Raw genomic sequence first — 13,302 nt, forward strand, 5'->3', positions numbered from 1 at the left:
TCCAGCATGTGATAACAAGCTGCCCCCTTACTCTGAGCAACAGTATGATTGAGTCCCCATTTAAAACCTGTATTGATTTTGATAGGAGTTTTGATAGAGTATGGGTGTTGAAGGACTGCCAGATTTGGCTGTTAATCTTCAGGATTGTTTCTTTCTGCTTGGCTGAGCATATGCCCCATGTTTGCTGTCCCCGGTGTGAAGGATTTAGGAACTGTCAATATCTCTTTTGATATATGAAGCGCTAAACACAGTGGGAGCAAGATGCACATTTGGGTCACTCCTGCTGAGGCCTGGCCTGGCATTTATACTGGGGTAATTTAAGAAGTCCCAACCTTCTGCTGTCCCCCTGTAAGAGCCTATTGCCCCAGGAATACAAGCTGTGAAATCTTTTGGGTGCCTACTCCTCTGTTGCCAGTGCTGCAGCTCCACACTCAAACAAGAGCCAAGACGCAGGGTGGTTTCAGTTAATACATGCTCACCATTCTGTCTCCTGCCTTTGCTGTGTGGGGTGGTCCCCCTGCCAGGCCAGCTGTTGCTGACCCGGCACTGCTCTTAGAGGTGTTCTGCAGAGCGGTGGCTGCTTGAGCCCATATCGGGTAGGCAGCAGCATGGTGGGGCCTGAATTTCAGAGGCGCTGAGGACCCCCACTGCCATCAGTCCTTCTGCAGTGCTCCCCACTCCTGAAAGCTTACCCCTGCGTATTGGAAGACAGGGCAACCTGCACAGAAGGGTGCTTTGGAGACTGTGTTTCATGTGTCTGTCTTCGTAAATTTTGCATAGATGCCCTGCTTCAGTGAGAATGAGTCACTTCTACAAATGGTCTGGTGCTCAGACTGCAATGGCTTCTGCTAGATGTCTGTAAAGACCGCGAAGTATTGTGGCTGAACTTACAAACAGGTTCATCAAACCTATATGGCAAACAAGACTTTTAGAGGGGGTGATTCCTTTTTATTTATTTATTTATTTATTTAAGTAATGCCTGGAATTTTTGTCACAACCTTAGCTGACAAAGCATTTTCTGGTCACGTTGCCTCAAGACAGCACAGAAGATTAATGTTTGGAATATGCTAAGCTCTTGAAAAATGTAAAGATAATATCAGAAAAGTAATTCAACATGTCCCTGAAGCTCTTAACCACAAGCAATGACATTCTAATCTTTGGGGAAATGCAGGACAAGAGCTGTCAGCCTTTCAGAGCGGTGTAAGCGTGTCGCAGTGCAGAGGGTGCAGAACCAAGGCTGAATTTGGAAAATGATCACTGCACTTGCATGGAATTCTCCAAAAAGCAGAAAATCCATCAGTGCACCAAAGAAAGTTCTTTTGGCTAAGCCTGCGTGTGGGATGCATTCCTAGCTGTTCCTCAGAAGTTTTAGCGTGACCTTGGGGCATATGCATCCCGTTCCCACATCTGTAAAAATGGGCACATGAGCAATCTTTTTTACTTGTGGACTGCTTCGTTTGTCAGCTCTGAGGGAACCTGGAAGCACGCCCCACAGATGGAAGCAGAGAGAGGTGCTGAATCTGTATAAATGCTAATTGTGCTGGGCTCAGGCTTAGATGCTCTACTCTCATTTGTATGCAAACACACAGGAAAACAACGTGCAAATGTGGTTCATCTGGCAAGGTGGGAGCGCAGGCAGAGTTCAGTCACAACCCTTACCGTGGCTGGCTACCACCTCACGCAGTGGGCCTTGGCTCTCTCTCTGCTGCAGTAATGCTGTACGGCCATGAACAGAGAGACTGCGCAGACAGCCCTGAGGTCAGTAACGCATGGTTTTCTGAGGCAGCCTGCTTTTCTTTCTTTTAAACTGGACTGTGCTATGGAGGGGAAACCGAGTTGCAACAATTAGCTTCAAAGTCAAGAGGCTTCCAAAAACAAAGCTGCTGATTTTTGTTACAGCAGAGCAGTTTCTGATGTCCTTACTGCAGCTAAGGAGAACTTGGCTAGAGCAAAGCCTGTAGGAAGATCGGGCCCAGGGCTTGTGCTATTTAGAGTTGAGGCAGGAGAGCTAAGCAAGGCCAGGAGAGCAGAGGTAGAAGGGTCCTTGTCCACAAAAGTAGTGTCCTTTATAGTTGCAGCCCTCTGGGAGCTGCTAGTGGAAAGGGGGTGACAGGTTTTGCTTCATTTCTGACGAACTGAGCCTTATTTACATTGCAGTGAAAGACAAGTGACTCTCATTGACTTTTACTCAAAGCTGAAGAAGGGTGAGAAGGGCCACGTAGCTTGGCACAGGTTGATTCCAACTATTGGCAGAGAGGAGGCAGATGCAAGTGCACTGCTGCTGGTGTTGTTCTGTTCTGCTGTTCCATGGCAAAGCCTTTAGCTGTCATCTAGGCATGCATAAATAGATTGGTTTATTTATAAATCTCCACTTACTATAGTAACTCATTATTTTGTCTGACTTTCTTGAAATTATGACTCTCTTGAAACGAATGCACAAGTTAAAAAAAAAAAAAGAAAAAAAAGCAAGCCAGAAAGCCCCCAGCCAAGCCAAAGAATGCTATAACTCTGAAGTGGAGCAAAATGATCCTGAGAAATGGAAAATGTCCTAAACTTCAAATTAAAAAAAAAGGAAATATGTTCTTTCGGATTCTGAGCCTTTACAGCACAGTAAAAACATGTGACTTAAGAAGTCTCTGGCCCTACTACTTGCAGGTCTTGCTTGCTTATTTCTTTAATAAAAACTGAAATGTTTGTGTGTAAGTTGACTCCATCTGCTGGGCTTTACACATGGTATTAAGTATGATGAGATTCAGTTTTGCCCATTCTCAGTTTTATCTTAAGTTGAGCTTGCCAGGGAGAAGTTTACATTAGCTGTGAGATTAGGACCATAAAACTGTGACTAACTCAAGGAAAGGAAGTAACCTGACAATATTTCAGATCTACCCACTGTATCAGGAATACTATATACCATCAATCGCAAAAGAATACTTCATTTTCAAAGCTATCCCTGTGGTTTCATAAGCTTTTTCCTCTACCAGAAATGCAAGAAGTAATAAAAGAAGACATGGCTCTAAATGCTATAATGGATCCGAAGGGAGCGCAGATGGGGCAGATGATTACAGCACTGAACTCCCTGCTATGGAAATGGACATATCTGAATAGAAATTTCCCTTCAAAACTTAACAATGAGGTTACAGCTCCCGAGACTGCCTAGTGCTGACCAGTACTACTTTTCTGGCATGGTTTTCTTTAGTAACTTCAACAAAAATATCAAATTGGAGTAGTACCTTTGTTTCAGAGACTCTCTAGGCTTCAGGACCCAAATTGTTCACAACCCATGTATGTCAGGACAACTTTGTGGTTAAGCTCTTCTCCCCAAGGATCTCTTGAGAACAGAGCATCCTATGAGGAAAAGCGCTAAGAAGTCTGTTAAAGCTTGTAGTGTGTCAGCCATTAATCTGGAAATTCTTTATAAAAAGAAAGTAGCCTGATTTAAAATCTTCAAGTGGGTGGTTTTAAATTATTCAAAATATTGTATTACAAATCCAGCTGAGTCAATTGAAATTTCAAGAAAAAATTCAAAGGACCATAAATTATCTGACTGGCATTACATGATCACCTCAAAAATCTTAATGACTAAAAAAACACGTTTCCCTGTAAAATTGTCAGGTAAATTAGAAAAACCTAAACCACTTTCATAGCATGTTTCAGTTGTTGCAGCAGACATTAAAAACCTGAAAAAATATCATAGAGAAGTTCTTTATCTTTCACATTTTGCAGAGCACAAAATATAAAATGTCTCTTTTTGTTCTTTTTATGTATTGCTTCTAAATCTCTAATCATTACATTCTGACTGTTTGTGTGCTTAATCACTGCTCATCAACACCCTTTTTCTATGCAGCACTGCTAAAAATGTTTGTTTGCAGTTACCCTTGTGCTCTGAACTGTGCTGTTTCCCATGCATAACTTCCTATGCAGGGAGGGAGAGCATTAATACCCTGTTCAGGTAATTTGGAGAACACAGTGACACATTGGCATAATTAAATCATGTCATCAGTCTCTGAAGTGTACTCCCTATGGTGATGCACCGCATGAGAAACCTCCTAATACGACACCTACGGGTTTCTTACACAAAACTGACTTCCCTGTAATGTATTCCATTAGGAGAGCTGAAGTTTAATGGAGAAATCATTATTTTATTTTATTGGTATTTCATGGGTAACTGGTATGAAGCTTCTGTCCACTGGATCCTGTTATACTTTTTTCAAGTACTAAAAGTGCTCAATTAAAAAGCTGTCTTTTCTATGTCTCTGCCACACAGGTGCTAGACCACCGTGGTCCAGCCTCTTCAGTGTAATGAGTTTAGGTAGTCACTGACTACAACGCAGGTTTTGTAATTGCATAAGTTCTTCCAAGCTCTCTTCTAAAGTCTCTACAGTTTTTAACAGCCGTTTTGAAGTGTGGGCATCCAAAGCATGACACAGTGTTCTAATAACAGTGTCCTCAATATTAAATTGTACCTGTCTCTGATATGTCCATCCCATAGCTGTAACCCGAAGCGTTTCTCCCATCGTACCATTCTCACCACAGCCATCAGACAACATGAGATCCCAGTCCTGAGAAAAATGGCTGGGAGAGGGGCCGCTGCAGTGTTGCAGCTGCTCCAACATCAGGTAATGGGCAATATGCACGGCACTGGTTGTGACAACAGGGCAAGGCTTCAGCTCTAATATCCATTGCCCTTGTCATATGCTCCAGATAAACTTTCTCACAGCAGAGTTGAACACATTTGCAGTGCTGCTGTCTCTGGAAATCAGGGGAAAAGCAGAGGAGAAAGCTGTGACAAAGGACCATTGCCCCAGGGTGCCATACACAGCTTGGCTTAGCAGCTTCTCCAGGCTCTCATTCCTTGCCAAGTTTTTTTGCTGTTTTCTGACCTTCATGCCTCCTGCCCTTCCTGTTCCTGCTATATTATACATGAGCTTTTGGTTTTCTACCTTGTATCACCTCTTGCAGTCAGACTTGCTTTGTTTTACCCATTCCTCGCTCTGACTCCTTGCCTCTCCTGTACTATTTATTTATCCATTTAACGCTGTTCTCATTATTATGGTATTTGGGCACCAAGCAACTCGAATAAACTGTCTACTTCATTGGCTCAAACTGTTCTCATTTATGTCGGTTGCCTGGTAACAGCTGTTGTAACTGAAGTTGCAAAATTTTCAGTGAAAAAAGAATCCCGTGCTCCCAAACAGCCTGAACTTGAATAAAACTGCAAACGGAGCTGGAATTTTCCATGCTTTGGGGCTCTCCCAAGCTGATCTCTCGCTGTCAGCTTGAAAAGTTCAAATAAAACCAAGTCAGCCTCCTTAAAGTCCTGGGGGGGGAAGTGCAGAAAGCCCCGCTTGTGACTCTGCTGCCTTAACTCCCCTCCTTGCTGCACTCACATGAATGCAAATCATTACCTGAGCCCTGCAGCTGGCTGGAGGCTGCTGGAGAAGCTCGCTCTTGGCTGGAGGGTGTTCCTGACTCTTGAAATGGCAACAGAGGGTTTGTCTCTGTTTGTCTCTGCCAGTGGTTTCCACCCTGCAGGATTCAGTTTTGAAGCTAAAAGATGTTTCTAATTACAAGCATTGCAGAGGGAGCCTGGGAGCTGGGAGGCTGCGTGATTTTAGCCATGCTGAGGAGAGGAGGCGGAGGGCAGTCAGGCACGTACCCCACTTGCTACCTGGGATGAAACCTCTGTGGCTGTGTGCTGCGGGTCTGGACGGTGCAGGCGGCACTGCCTCAGACCTGGCCTGCCCATGGCCCACGGCCCGTCTCACACTTTGCCTTCATGGATTGGGAAATCAAACTGGGGGGCAGAGTGATAAGAAGGTAATTTGGCTGCTGGAAGAAGCAGTTTTGATTCAAAACCCGGGGTGCGGAGGCTCTTCGAGTAGCAGCGGGGCATTGCAAAGATGGTGGCAGCTCTTGGGCGCACCCTTCTCTGTTGGCTCCTACCAGCCCCTGCCCACCAGCAATGCTGGGATGTCTTCCCTTGGAGCTACCGCAAAACGCCATTAAAACTTCTCCACAAATTACTCCTAGATTCTACAGTACCTTGTAAAAGCCCTAATCCTCCTGCTAAGCAGGGAGATGTTCAGCCCCTTGCCAAAAGCACCCAGACCTTGCAGGAACAGACTTTGACATGACCATAAAATTAACTTCAGGGCCAAAATTGTAACTGCTGCAGGAAACTGTGGAAACAGATGAAAAACTGTTAACCTTATAATGGAAAATCCATATTATAGAAATCAGTGAGTCAGATTTCACTCAGAAAGAGTTACAGTAAAAATAAGAAATCTCATGCTTTGTTGCATTAATTGAAAAGCATCTAAAAACACCAATAACATTATTTCATAGTATTAATAATGATTATTCAGTGTTCAAAGGTATTTAATGATGAATTCAAATACAAACAAAATTAGTATGACCAGATCATAATCTATTTTTAAAATACGAATGAGCCGTTGAAACAGCAAGCAAAAGAAATCAGCATGTGTTTGTTTGTTTGTTTGCTTTTTTCCTTATGGAATTAGTGGGTGTATTTCATTTCCAAAGCCTAGCAGAGGGCAAAAAGAGCATTTTGCCATCCATTTAATATGAGTTCTGGAGGGGTGAGAAGCTGTTCTCAATGCCAACAAGAAAACTTCCCCTCCGTGTTTGTAAATATGTGCACAGATAACAGCAAAGGATAGTGTGTGTAGGCTTTAACTGCTGAGTTTTTCAGGGTAATGTTTTCATCACAGGGAGAAATCACTGAGATTTTCAAGCCTCAAGGAAAACCAAATTTAGCTACTTTGGGTAAGTGGCAGATATGCACTGGTGCTTCCCAAACTTTGGCCAGGGTAGCTGGCTTTGAGGTTTCTAAAAACCATGCTCCTCCCATGTGAGATTAAAGAAGAGAAACTAAGGAGCATGATGTTAACCGATAACACTAAACAATATTTGCTTAAATTGCCATGTCCCTTAATTACTGCTTAAATATAATAAAACTAAATCATGTGTAAGATTTTATTTTTGATCCTTATTGATCTCTGCAATGTGTGTAAACATGTTGGGGCAAAATAATTACAGCTGAAAAATATTATTTATTATTAAACAGTGTGTCTTATTTTAAATATCAATATTATGGCCTCTGGCATTAGCTGTGCATTGACTAGAACTATAAGGGTTGTTTTTTCTGTTTTTTAAACAGATTCAGCATTCCATAAATACTTAGTATTGTCTAAACAGATACAATCTTGGTTTATTTTCTGAAAATCCCTTTGTCTTTGCATGTAGCTAACAAGAACATTACTTGCACTTTACCCCCAAATTTCAGATTTCCCTTTCTCATCCTGATTAAGTGCTGGCAAAGGTAAAATTTTGTTTGCCTCAAATGTAACATTTAATAACATGGATGGTAGGTTTGCTTTGTGGAGCGTTGTTCTGTTTTCTTTTTTTTTTCCCCTCTCTTCCCAAGTGTCTGGTTTTGGTCGCTTGCATCCTCTGTTGTGTGGCAGCGCTTGAGCTGGCTGCCTTAAGCCTTGCAGAAGCTGACTTAGGGCAGGTTTGTCCCCGGCAGACACGTGGTGAGTCAGCAGCGTGGGAACCTCTGCAAAGGAAGTTCTGGAAGAGTCCATGACAAACCTGGTTCCCATTTGAAGCCGGTGACTTTAGTAGGAAACGATTTTCTTCCCTAGTGAAGGCAAGATCAGTTTGTTACTGAACAAGGGGGAAAGCTGTCGGTAGAAGTATTTATGTCTTGGATATATTTATTTACAGCTGTGGGATTATGTAGCTGTACGATTATGTGTCCTATGGGTGCAATAACTCAAGAAAGCCCTGAACGTGCAGCTACAGATGGTGCCCAATAGGTCAGAAAAATGAACTGTTTATTTAGGTCCCAAAAAGTTCTCGGGTACCTACCAGACATGGCTGAGTTTTCTCCCCTTTTGTCCACCCCTGTGCTTATGTGCTTTGCTGAAGCCAACCACACTTACTAATCAAGAGAAATATATACTGCTGCACAGCCATCCAATGAGTGAAGGGGTAATTTCTTCTGTCCAGCTCAGAACCTTCAAAATAACATTCTTCCCTGCATGGCCAGGAGTCTGTGTGGCAGGTTTAAATCAAGCCCTGGGCATTGCATGTCCATGAAGCATGGCATAACCACTGGAGATGGGACATTACACTGTGTCCCTATGCTCCTCACATCTTCCATAAAACATGTGGCTGTTCGGGGATGTGGCTGGCTTGGGTGGCCTCTTCAGCATTGTCGGCCCTAGCTGCCAGCTCATGCTGAAAGGCTTGGGAGAGGGGGAGGTGGGGTTAGGGTGGATGTAACCAAGGAGAGGCTGAGTGTAAACTGTTGAGCAGCTGAGAGAGTTTGTCTTGCCTGCTAGCTCTGTGTTCACACAGGGAAAGTCAGAGCTGGGTTCCCAGCCGGCACTCGTGGCAGGGAGAAGCCGCAGCAGTAAGTGGCAGGCAGAGGAAACTCGGGGCACAGTGCCAGACACTCGGAGAGGAGCTGGAAAATGTTTTCTTGTTTGCCACACAGCCAAGCTTAGGCGGCCTGAGCTTGTTGCTGTAGCTGGTGGAAAACCGAGAAATCTCTTAGGAGGAAGGGTGTGATAAAATGACTGAGGGTTTCACACAAAGGCTGGCAAGGTGTGACCAGAAGGCATATATTAATGAGAGGGAAGTTGAATTCTCATCTGTTCCACCTGTGAATCCCCACTGAAGTCAGTATGGCAGGGCCTAAGTGACAGGAATATCTGAAAACCACTTGCAGTTTAATTATTGTCAAAAAACTTAAGAAAAATTTGAGTGGCTGAGGAGTTATGCAGTCTGAGTAAAATCCCATTAGAAGTAGCTGAAACTACAAGAAGGTGATAGCTGGACTACGGAATAAAACCCTATTCAAAGACTTATGTAATGTATTTTTCCACTGCAGGGCAGGAGTGAAACTTCGAGCTATTGTTTAAAGAGAGAAAGAAACTCCGGCCCTCAGGGCTGCAGTAGGAAAGATAGTTAAAAAAAGATCATTAAAGAAAAATCCTTCTTGAAGACTTTGATGTCTATTGATGCAAGGTGCTATTTGTTCTCCTTCTGAAGACAGATCTGAAAGACTCTGCAATTACTAATAAATCACTTGCAATATTGAGCAATTACCAACAATGCAATCATAAAACAGTGCAATAACTAAATAATTATACACTTGTTAGGAGAATACGTTATTGGGCACCTTGGAAAGACAGGGGAAGGAGATGAGAATACAAAAGACAGGATATTGGATACCACACAAACAGCAACAAAACACACTTTGCAGCCAGAATGCTGAGTAGTTGTCCATGCTCAGGGCCAAATCCCAGCCCTAGAGAAAATCAGGGAAAAATTTTAATAGGAAGGTTAATCTGTTATTCAAAACACTGAATATGATGGCTGGAAAAGGCCTCTTCTGCCTACTGGCCATGTTCCATCCAAAATCAGCCCTGAGAGCACCAACTACCGCAGTAGTACTTGTTTTATTACTCATCCTAATGATAATAGGCTGCCACCTCAACTGGGGCCCCAGCTGAGGGTGAGGAGCTCAGAGGAGAGCACTGCACTGCAGAGTCAGAAAGGCATGTCCGTGCTGGTTACCGTGGCCCAGCTGGAGCCAGAGGAAGCAGATTCCAATACTTCAGAGGCAGCTCAAATCCCTGTTGGTGCGTGGAGGCCACCCTTTCCATACCTGGTACTGAAGAGATTGGGAGTGCTTGGGCTGTGGGAGTTCTTATTGGGGAAAAAAAAAAGGGGGGAGTGGGGAGAAAAATGGTGAATGGGAAGATGAGGTTTCATCAGCAGAAGCTGATTATGATGTTAGAGAGTGAGAATATTGCTGCTGTTTACATTTCCCCCTCAATGAATTTGGGATTATTCCAGAAACATCTGGAGAAAACATCTGCATGAATGAATTGCTTCTTGGAAGGAAAGGTGTATATCAGTTACCACAAGTCAGACTGATACGCCGTTGGCTTGGCTCACTGGTGTTCAGCCATTGCCTTAGGTGTGAAAGCTGGAATACAGTGGAAAAGAATGAAGATTTTTAAATACTGTTGGGAAATATTGTGAAGTGCTGTAGAAGCAGAAAGCACACTATGTACTGGAGACACTAAAGAAAAATATCTGTCATTGAGGAGATCAAGAAATCACAGCTGGAGGATTTTGGATATGTACAAGGATTATGCACCATCTGGAAAAAGGATCATGTGAGGGAGCGTCCTTGGTAAAACATTAAAGGAAAGGCGAGGTGCTTAGCATGCCTGACCCAGATAGCTTTGTAGGCACCGTCTACATAAGCAGAGTACAATTTATGGAGCAGTCTAGAGAGAGACTCTGATATTCCTGCAAAGCACAATGCCGTTCCTGGAACATCAAGCAAGCCTTTTCAACAGTGATGGCAAAGTACGAGGGGAAGGCAAAGAGGAGTAAACTGGGACTACTAGGTGCGCCCAGACTCCAGTAGCCAAGGGTTTTTGCTCCCTTCCTCCTCCTGAACAAAGGAGAGGAGGAGGGCTCTGCTCTAATCCTCCTTCTGGCATCCATTTTAAGTAAATCCTTTGTGGTCAAGGGAGGGGAACAGCCACTTATACACCCTCCTCCTTCAGCTGCCGAAGGTAATGCAGCTGGCAGCAGGCACAGCATCTCTTTCCACTGAGTCCTCTCTCTTCCCTGCCGTGTTGCTAGAGAGATTGATTTGTGATCTCAGGGACCAAAATTTCCTCTCTCTTTGAGTTCCCCCCAGGCTGCTCTGGCCTGGGACCCCACAGCTTTTCCACCTTTAGAGAAAATCCTTCAGCTTTAGGGAAGGAATGGGTAAAAACTTTTAGCATCTGTAGCTCATATTACTGGACAGTATAAAATAGCCTGGAAGGAAGAAAGGGAGAAGGCAAAAGAAAGTAAACAGAAAACTGAGAATTGGTGAGAATCTTTTTAAAAACCTGCACCTTCAGCTGTGATGAACTCTTTTCACGGAGTTTGTGCTAAAATAGACATTTAAAAATCACATTTATTAATTAAAAGTATATATACTGGCCAGGTTACAGCAAATATAGGTGTTAGCAGCCACAAACAATGGCTGTGAACAGAACAACTGATGAAACCCAAAGTAAAAGAAATCAGTGCTGAAAACTAGAAGTAAACAGAATCTGGAAATGACATACTATTAAATAGAAACCAGTGGTGGCCCTTGCAAACTTGATTTTTCTCTCAGATAATCAAAGGCCATATTGTGCCTTTAGGCACAGCTTTGAGCAAGGAGAGATGAATAAATTACATTGCTACAGGAGTAGCCTTAGGGTGGGAAGAACAGAGAGTCAGTGTAACATCCCAGTTGCTCAGATCAGTAAGCGAAATGTAGCGCTCCGCTGTGCAGCAGCTGCAGGCCGTCTTCAGGAGCTAGCAGCGCTCTCCTGAGGAAGGGTGACACTGTCCAGCCTCATGGTCAGGAGGGCAAATCACCACTGCAAAGCTGTCACATGGCATGAGAGCATCCCATGGACACGGGCTCTAAAATATATATTTTACACACAATGCTCTGTATCAGAACTAATTTGACAGACCCCAGGATCTTAACCTGAATCTCCTCAGTCAGTGGTGTAGTAGAAGGGCAGGACCTTCATTTTCTTCTCTAGCTCAAGAGGAGAATTCCTTATGTACAACTGCTAAAGATTTTTGTCCACAAATCCCAGTGAGGAAAAAATTAAGCCTGACTGATTTTCAGGGCAGCCTATGTGCTCCTGCATAACCTCAATTCACCATATACCCTGTTTGTACATTGAGCTACCTGGAGATGAGCAAGATCATCACGGAGGGGTGGCTCAGACCAAATCCCAGGTACACAGCCGACATTACCACAGAGTTAATGAAGAAATCGCCAGTTTGTAGTTTAGCCTTACTATGGAGGATCAGGGAGAGCCCAGGGCTGGGCAGGCTCTCTACCATCTCACTGCCTGATAACTTTTGCTAACACAAGACATCTCTTCCACAAAGTGCTGCGTCACTCCGTGCTGTTGCAGAGCAGAAGGGCACCTTGTTCTCTTCCTGGATGTCCTGGGGAAACATCCTGCCATCCTGGCATGGAGGTTGATCCTGGCCAAGGTTCACCACAGATGGAACAAGAATGAAACTCTGATGAAGTGATAAATGGGACCTTAGTGTTGGTCATGGACCACAAAATCGCCCTTCATACAAAATGAGGTTGAGATTGGAGTGAAGCAGACTTTAGCAGTCAAAGTGAAATCAACAGTAAGATTTTTTGAGATATGTGAACAGAAATGAAAAAGAAATCTGGGATTATATCCACCCATGCTTTTAAGTTAGCTTCAAAAGGCTTTTCTTTCTCTCTCTTTCTGCAAGTCCTAGCGATTGTATCACTAAGGTGTTTACATAACTTTGTGGCTGAGGACCATTTTAAAGAAATCTTTAAACATGTAGCTTTTATACATAAATCTGCCCTGGGGCTCTATTTAGATTTTCCTTCCCCTCTGGATTTCTCTGAACATACCTTTGGTTTTTTTGAGGGACTAATTTCTGCACCTGCCAAACTTTTAAGAATGTTAATATCCTTTGGACCTATTTAGACGGAGCCATCTCCTGCCCACACTGTAAACAGAGCTTGTTATCAACAGCTCTTATGCTTAATTAACTGTAAACAAATCATTATCCGATTGTGAGCAAAACATTCCTTTCCACACTGCAGGGTGGGGTTTGGCCCTCAGTCTTCAGCTCTTGTGCACTCAGACTCAGCCTTTTCTTTCATAGGCATGCATATATTGACAGGTATACCTGATGCCAGTAGAATCTGGAAGGATGCATAGGTTGTTACTGCTTATGTTGTTAGAGCCCGGCTGGCTGCCCCAGCTGACAAGGGGGCTCTGCCAGCCTTCCCGGCAGCAAGGAGAAGGGACCCTTTCCCACCTGAAGGGGGAAGGAGAGATGCGATTCCACCTCGACTAACTGAAACTGGATTTCTCCCATCTAGCTCCACACTTTTATTTTGATATTACAGGGGGTATAGCACTGGCTATTCAAGCACACTCTTCTTTCAGATTCTTATAGAACATAGATATTAAAAAAAATTCTTTGCTGAGCTAAATCAATATAGTTATATGAGCAGAAAAAGAAGATCCAAGGTGAACTAAGGGTGGCATCATGAATGGAAACTGAGAATCATCTCGCTTTGCAAGCCTATCTCACAATTCCTTTATTTATTATTTCAACTTTAAATTAGGTTCAAATTAAACTTTTGCAAGAATCTGATTTTATATAGATTGTAAACAGATTTTTTTACAT

The sequence above is a fragment of the Calonectris borealis genome, chromosome 6, assembly GCF_964195595.1.
Source record: "Calonectris borealis chromosome 6, bCalBor7.hap1.2, whole genome shotgun sequence".
NCBI classification, from domain to species: Eukaryota; Metazoa; Chordata; class Aves; order Procellariiformes; family Procellariidae; genus Calonectris; species Calonectris borealis.